We start from the raw sequence: 8,191 nt of genomic DNA on the forward strand, positions 1-8,191 counted from the left end.
TTAATGACGAGGGAAGTATGCTGGAGGCTTGGCTTCCTGCTTGCTGAAAATCATAGTTATTTTGTTCCTGGGTAGGTAAGTAAGAAAGCCCAAAAGAAGAAAAAAAGAGGAGAGGGTGAAGTTTGGGGGGTGGGGGGAGCGCTAGAGGTTATGACAAATATTTGCTTTTATTACAAGCTGGAAATGAAAACTTGGTACTTGGTTTTAGGTTCATTGATCATTTCAGCTTTAGCTGTGGCTTCGACATAAAGATGTCATTGTCGTGGGAGTGAAAGGTTGTACGTAGACGCTACAGTTTGTGTTTCTGCATTGATGGTGTATTTCAATTCCAGAATTTCCTTTTTTGTTGCTAAATCCATTTTTGGTCATTTATTTTCAGCTCTGTGTTTCGAATGGGGAACCGTTCTGGGTGCCTTAAAGCTGGCTTCTTGTTCTTATATAAACACTATAAAACAAAGTAAGGGCTGTGATTCATAGTTTACCTCAGTTCTGTCCCCCCGCCACCCCACGCCCCAAACCCATGCTGTTTTGTTAGAAAAGCCCAGTATTTGGGCTTGTGTGACTCCTCTGCTTTCCACAGAATTACCCTTTGAACTGCCACATTTCCTATATTTACACTTAGCACGACATGCTTGTTTCTGAAGAAAGTTCTGAAGAAACGGCCCTTAGTCCCCAGGCTCCTTCTCTCCTGTGCATGCGTGACAGATATTTCAGGCTGTATTTCAGCAACATCTCATCACGTTAGGTGGTGAACATTAGAGAGCAGTGCCTCCGTGGGTGAAGGGCCCTACTTCGAGACCCATTTGGAGTCGAGTCGTCGCCTCTGAGCGCTGGCACGGAGCACTGGAGAAGAGGGCCGTTGTGTAAACCTCAGGGCCCCTGCAGTGTCACGTGCCCCCTTCACACAAAGTGCCTTTCATTAAGACACAGCCCATTCCGTTCCCAGGAACGTAACCCTTTTCGCTTTCTTCCCTCCCAGCCGCTCACCTGTAGCCTGGCTTCTGGACTCTGGCGACATGCCCGGGCCAGACCTGATGATGCAGCAAAGGGGGGCCGCGTTCAGGGCCGGTTGGGCCATGCCGGGTGATGTGACACGTCAGGGAAGGTGCTACGGGATGAAAGGGGCAAAGAAAGAGGCCACGGGCACCGTCTGTCTGGGCTCATCTGGTCTGACACCTGCCACCATTAACCGCTTTCTTCACCTGAGCACCTTGCGTGTGGTGTCGTGACATTGTGAGTGCAGTACGGTCACAGGGTCATAGTCTGGAAGAAACTTCCGTGGAGTCTCAGAGTCCTACCAGCCCTCTCGTTTCACGCATACAACGCTTGTCTCTGCCCTGTGCGGTCCCCGGCCCCTGCTGCCCATTGCTTGTTAGTGACCTGGGAAATATTTATAGCTCCTGTTCCTCTTTATTGAAAAGCATACCTTCCCCAATTTAGGCAAGCCAGCCTAGACCGTCACAGAGATGTGTCCCGTGGTCCGAAAGCACACGTCTCCGCACAGCGTGTTAAAGAGGGCTTTACTCTTAGGGCTGCTGTAGAGCTGGAAGCACGAGATGGTTCAAAAAAATTAGTGCCTACTCATGTCCCCTTCTTAGGAGGAAGGAATGTTTTAATTTGGCCATAATTTATTTGTTTTTTTTTATTTTTTAACATTAATTTTAGAGGGAGAGAGCGTGCGTGAGCAGGGGAGGGGCAGAGAGAGAGGGAGACACAGAATCTGAAGCAGGATCCGGGCTCTCAGCTGTCAGCTCAGAGCCCGACGTGGGGCTCGAACTCATGGACCTGAGCCGAAGTCAGACGCTTATCCAGCTGAACCACCCGGGTGCCCCTGGCCATAATTTACTTTTGAAGATTGGGGGTGTTCGTCTACTTTTGCTCCTGTTTTATGTTACCTCCTTCCTGCATAACTGGTGTTGGCCCAGGACTTCTCCCCCTTAACTGGTCCCTGCTCTCCATGCCCCCCGTGTCCCTGTGCTCCCACACGCACATCCCCTGCACGACCCAGCCAACATCTCCCCTATCCACTCTCGGAAGCCAGATCCAACATGGACCTCAAAGTTTTAGCAAACTCATTGGCTAAACACCTCAAACCCTAGCTTCATGGAGTGTGAGAGAAGAAGCAGGGTGAAGGGGAGGCGTTCTGGATCATCTGGGATGCTTCACCCAGCCACAGAGGGTGATCAGTCATAGTAAATAATAACAGACCGCAGGCATCGATCTAAACAGTCTGCAACAGCATTGTGAAGCAGGTCTGTTATCTTCCCAATTATATGGCCGAAATAGGATCTAACTTGCCAACAGCTGCAAAGTGGCAGGACTAGGATTCAATCCCAGGCAGTCTGGCCCCAGAGTGCCTGCTCTTAATCATGACGTCTCTTCCTCCACCGGTCCTCATTAATCTGTAGATGCCTAGATGTGGAGTTTTTCATTTCGACATATATGGATCACACTGTGTGCCAAGCACTCAGGGATAAAAAAACAAAGAAATTCTGCGTTCCTGTCCACCGCCCACCCTCCACGGCCCGAGACACCGCCTGGTTGGGGAAGACCCGCCTGCTCATCCGCATGTGTAGGCCAAGTGTTTTAGAACAGAAGGAAGAAAGTGACCAGTTCCTCCCAGGACCGAGCAGTTGGGGATAAGCAGAGCTTCGACAAAGGATGGGCTGTTTGGGTTGGGCCAGGACAGCGCAGCTAATTCTGACAGATGAGAAGGGCAGGGGCGGGTGGAGGGAACAGAACGAGCGATGGTGGTTAGGCTTGAAGGCTGTTCCATGGGTGGTTCAGGGTGGGAAGGAGCCTGGGAGGTGGTGGTTTGGGGCCAAACTGTTGAAGACTCTTCAGTGCCACAGAAAGGAGCTTTTAGACATTTTTCCCTCTAATGGGGCTCTTGACATATCAGTCTGCAAGGTTAATCATTGAGAAGCCCTCTGCATTGCCAGGGATACCTCAAGCAGATGTAAAATTGGTCAAAGGATATGTCATACAGAACAGCAGAGGCATCAGGCCCCGATTTAAAAAAAAACAAAAAAACAAAAAACTCAAACCAAACCATAACAAAAAAAGCAAGCTGCCTCATTCGCATCTGTGAGCAGACTCTTGGCTTTGCTCCCTGGTGACTGGCTGTCTGTACTCATGTCCCTAAAGACACAAGCGAAGAGAGTTTACTGTCCTCTCTAGACTCCGCGTATACAGCCACGTATATGTGTGATTGACTTTGAAAGGACTTCACGCTTATGGAAAATTTACAAAGAAATTTTTACTCCTCCTTCAGCCCAGATTCAGATTCCCCAGTGGTTCGCCTTTTACCACATTTGCTCCGTCTCTTTCCATGTCTGTCATGCGTATACCTTGTCTCTGTAAGTCTCCTTCAACCTAAAAGAGTTCTTGGCCTTTTCCTTTCTTGCATGACCTTGACGGTTTTAAAGAAAGACCTTCTGTTCTGCAGGATGCCTTTCAAGTAGGATCCATCCACGTTTCCAGACTCATGCCATGCCTTCTAGGCAGGAACACCGGAGAAAGAGCATGCCCTCAGGGTCACGTGACGTCAGCCTTGACCGCCTGGTCCATGAGGTTGTCTGTGAGCTTCCCGCACCGCAGACTGACCATTGTTTCCCTTTGTGATTTCTGGGAAGGTAGTCAGACGCCATTCCAATACCCTGTTCTTCAGCACAGAGTCTCTGCTCGTAAGCTTCATGTCCAGTGGTGAGGATTCCTTCCCAAATCAGCCACTGTTATAGTGGCTGTTAAGTGATGATTTTGTTTTCATAATTCCATTATTCGTTAGTTGGCACTCAAGTGTATTTGTTAGAACACCGTGGCCTCGGAGGTCCCTGGTTTATTCATCAGGGTGTAATCTGCTATATCATCAATCACAGTATTTTGATGCTGAAATTCTCCCTGAGTGGGACAGTGAGAAGCCAGAAAAAAACCTTCTGAGCCAGGTGGGTGCTGTCTGTAAACTGCTGATCTGAGGGCCACCTGGGTGGCTCAGTCATTCAACTCTTGATATCAGTTCAGGTCATGATCTCACAGTTGGTGAGTTTGAACCTCGTATCAGGCCCTGTGCTGACTGCACAGAACCTGCTTGAGATTCTCTGCCTCCCTCTCCCTCTGAGCCTCTTCTCTGTCTCTCTCTCAAATGAATAAATAAACATTAAAAAAATAAAAATAAATAAATAACTGGGGCGCCTGGGTGGCTCAGTCAGTTAAGCATCTGACTTCGGCTCAGGTCATGATCTTGCAGTTCGTGGGTTCGAGTCCCCCGTTGGGCCGGGGCTGACAGCTCAGAGCCTGGACCCTGCTTCTGATTGTGTGTCTCCCTCTCTCTCTCTCTCTCTGCCCCTCCCCAGCTGGCACTCTGTCTCTGTCTCTCTCAAAAATAAACGTTAAAAAAAAATTTTTTTTAATAAAAAATAAATAAATGAATAGCTGATCTGAGGTGCACCGACATTTGAGAATAACTGATAGGTGGCACGTGTTCTCTGAGTTCTAGATGTTGTACGCACCTCAGGCCACAGGGAGGGGCCACCTGCAGCGAGATCCCTGTCGGGCAGGCAGGCTATGACAGGTGATTCAAGGGACCTGAAGTTGAGCTGGTCGGACACCAGCTTAGTGAGTGGAGGTCTTGGATTTTTGGAGAGCATTGCTTACGTTCTCCCAGACTCTGTCCTCTCTGTCGTTGGCCTTCCCTGTTAGGTGAGCCGGCCCCTGGCCAGGCGTGGGTAAAGTATCGGCTGGGACGGGAGCACTAAGGGGAGGTGATAACGCGCTGTCCTGTCTCCTGTCTCGCTCTCCCTCCTGCACAGAGACGCTTGCTTGGTGTCAGGGGCAGTGCTGTCTTCGCTTCACAGTCACGTTGAAGTCCCTGCTGCTCCTGTCCTAGATTTTCAAGGACACACCAAGTTTGTACCCTGCATCTCAGAGCCAGTTAAGTCGGACCCTCCCCCGTGCCACCCCTGTCCCCCCAAGTTAGATTTATCATGTTTTACTGACTTTCAGAAAAGGAAATCCTATCATTTTTCTCCACAGTGAGTCATCCGCTGCTTTGAAGAAAAATATTTTCTTTTTGAGCAGCATAATGAGGTCATGGATAGAGCTCCAGGGGACGAGTCCCCGAGAGCCGACCCTGGTCTCCAGCCCAGTCCAGCCCAGCCCAGAGTGGCTGAGATTTGCCAGGCCCTCTCCGTTCCCTCCTCAGGATTTCTGGGGAAGGTGTAGGCCGCAGGTCCCCACACGCACGTTGTAGGTTCTCGTGGTTTTAACACTGTGGCGAGCACTTACATCGAGTTGTTTTAAAACTCACACCGTGCGGGGCGCCTGGGTGGCGCAGTCGGTTAAGCGTCCGACTTCAGCCAGGTCACGATCTCGCGGTCCGGGAGTTCGAGCCCCGCGTCAGGCTCTGGGCTGATGGCTCGGAGCCTGGAGCCTGTTTCCGATTCTGTGTCTCCCTCTCTCTCTGCCCCTCCCCCGTTCATGCTCTGTCTCTCTCTGTCCCAAAAATAAATAAACGTTGAAAAAAAAAATTTTTTTTAATAAAATAAAAAAAATAAAACTCACACCGTGCAAAAAAATAAAAATAAAAAAAATAAAACTCACACCGTGCAAGGGAACGTGTGATACTGAGAGAAAAATTCACGGGGCCTTGGGAGCCACCCACGGAAACCTGATGCAGGATGCTGAAGGGAATTGCGATCCATACTCCAGCATGTGGCCGGAGCAGTCTTACTAAAATGCAGATCTGAGCAGTTCGCTCCCTTGTTGAGAACCCTTCTATAGCTTCCCAGGGCACTTGGGAAAAGAGTGCCTCCCAGGGCCCTGCACGGCTGGGGCGCAGTCCCCTCTCTGCCTCACTTGGGGCAGAGCCCCTCTGTTCAGTGCCTGAAAGTGGCAGGTTGTGGGTGTGCGGTTTCTTTATCTAGAGTTTCTCCCACCCCCTTCCCCTCCACCCTGCAGACACACACCCTGCACGGGGTCCTCAGCACAGCACTGTGGTGGAACGCTCCAGACTCCCTCCTGGTGGGGTCCCCGCTCTGTCCTTGGTGTTCTCGTGCCACACTCCTCCCCCGGTCTCTTCCGTCTCCGCCGGTGCTTCCCAGGTTGACCCAAACGGGCTCTGTGTCTAACGTGCTTAGCTCATGGGTTTGGCCCATCGTAGGTACTTGATAAATATTCGCCAAACGGAAGCATAAAATCCTTCTTTCAGTCTGGTCGTTGCATTTGCTCTCGATCAGCCTGCCCTTGATGGGGTGTGGGATTATGGAGCCGGGATGGAAAGCGGTGGTGATGGGAGACCGTGGAAGATGTGTCCGCGGGCACAGGTTAAAAAAGCAGAGATGAGATTGGCTGCGAGAGGAAGTCTAAACGTTCAGAGGGAGAAGCCAACAGGAGTTGCAAAGAGTTACGGACACGAGAAACCACACCATCTCACAACCTAGCCCTCTCACCCAGCCAAGCCTGTATAATTTGTACACTTGCAGTTCATTGTACCGCAGCTCACTTGGCCTGGGATTTCCTGTGAACTTGTGGCTTAACACTTTCGCTTTCTTTACCGTTGTCATTTCCCGTGTGCCCGAAGCCTTGGGGTGGCTGTTCAGAACAGCTGCAACCTGGAGAAGGCAGGGCGGAGGCAGGCAGGTCCCCGGAACAGGAACTTGGGCTTGACAAAACAGGTTCTGGGGCGCCTGGGTGGCGCAGTCGGTTAAGCGTCCGACTTCAGCCAGGTCACGATCTCGCGGTCGGTGGGTTCGGGCCCCGCGTCGGGCTCTGGGCTGATGGCTCGGAGCCTGGAGCCTGTTTCCGATTCTGTGTCTCCCTCTCTCTCTGCCCCTCCCCCGTTCATGCTCTGTCTCTCTCTGTCCCCAAAATAAAAATAAACGTAGAAAAAAAAATTAAAAAAAAAAAAAACAGGTTCTGACTCCTAGCAGGTCCTCGTCGTCGTGCGAATGGAAGGACGGATAGGTTTGTTAACTGGGAGGGACAAGGCGTTGGTGTCAAAGTAACTCTGGGGGAATGAAAGAACAAGAGGAAATCTCATCTGTCACACGTTATTTTAAAGCAGAATGAGGAACACTTACGTTGTTCTCCTTTGTATTGTGTTCTCTCTGCCAATAGTGTTTCTTGTGGATTTGGTACAGGGAAGGTCCTGGGGTCTGAAAGTTTTGATGCCAACAATGTCATCGGGAGAACTTTCCGGTTAAACCCGTCCAGAAGGATCTGTTCCACTTTGCTCTCTTCTCTGTCCCGCTGATGCGAGCCTAGGAAAGTTGACTTGGAACTCAGTCGCTCTCATGCTAGGAGTAATTAACTTAGCTAGAACTTCCCCCACCGCCCCCCACCCCTCCCTGAGTTCGTCCTACTGGTTTTCTTTCCTGCCTCTCAGCCTTGGCTGACGTGGAATCTTTTTACTGCTTCTAACAATAGGATGCTTGCAACTCTGCTTGCTTTTTTTTTTTTTTTTTAGTTTGTTTTTGAGAGGGAGAGCATGAGCAAGGGAGGGGCCGAGAGAGAGAGAGAGAGAGAGAGAGAGAGAGAGAGAGAGAGAGAGAATCCCAAGCAGGCTCCCGGTTGCCAGCACAGAGCCTGATGGGGAACTTGAACTCTCGAACTGTGAGATCATGACCTGAGCTGAAACCAAGAGTCGGACGCTTAACCGACTGAGCCACCCAGGCGCCCCTCTGCTGCTTTTAAACATGGGAATCCAGGATAATTATGTGCTTTTCGGGGACTGACTCAGCTCTTTGGACAAAGCCTTCATGCTTTGTGGGAGGAGAGACAGTACAGTTACCAGAATTAGCAAAGTTCTTCATTTTCAATCGTCACGTTAGAGTATCTGGTGAAGAAAACTCCATAAAATGTGTGGAAGGGTGGCACATGGGTGTAATTATTTCTCAAGGTGGGGTTCGTCAGTCGGTAATCGGGCTGAGCGTGTGCAGCAGTGACATTGGCACAAAGAAGTCCTTGTCTCCTAATAGATAAACTAATAATACCAAAGTTTTGGCCATTTAAAAGTCCACCAGGACATGTTATTTCAGAAACCTTTGGTGCGTTTTGCTCCTATTAAAGAGTGGCTCCGTGTGGTAGAATGTGTAGAAAATATGTCATGTTTTCTTACTCAGAAGTGGTGTTTTTTTCACCCTGTCACTGGTGCATGATGTCATGCCCCCCCACCCACCCCCACCCCCACCCCCCC

The 8,191-nt window shown here is 50.2% G+C and overlaps 1 protein-coding gene across 6 annotated transcripts in view; it reads left to right on the forward strand.

Moving 5' to 3' along the window:
- Nucleotides 1–8,191, forward strand: part of KANK1 (KN motif and ankyrin repeat domains 1) — a 210,569-nt gene that overhangs the window by 160,447 nt on the left and 41,931 nt on the right. Inside the window, exon 1 of one of the 6 annotated variants that reach the window (XM_040449428.1) lies at nt 2,123–2,127. The exons of the other annotated variants lie outside the window; for them this stretch is intronic. The gene's annotated coding sequence lies outside the window, so the exon portion shown is untranslated. Of the gene's footprint in view, nt 1–2,122; nt 2,128–8,191 lie in introns of those variants that run through there. 6 annotated transcript variants of the gene reach the window in all.

The sequence above is a fragment of the Herpailurus yagouaroundi genome, unplaced genomic scaffold (assembly GCF_014898765.1).
Source record: "Herpailurus yagouaroundi ecotype Mexico unplaced genomic scaffold, PumYag 199, whole genome shotgun sequence".
Lineage (NCBI taxonomy): Eukaryota > Metazoa > Chordata > Mammalia > Carnivora > Felidae > Herpailurus > Herpailurus yagouaroundi.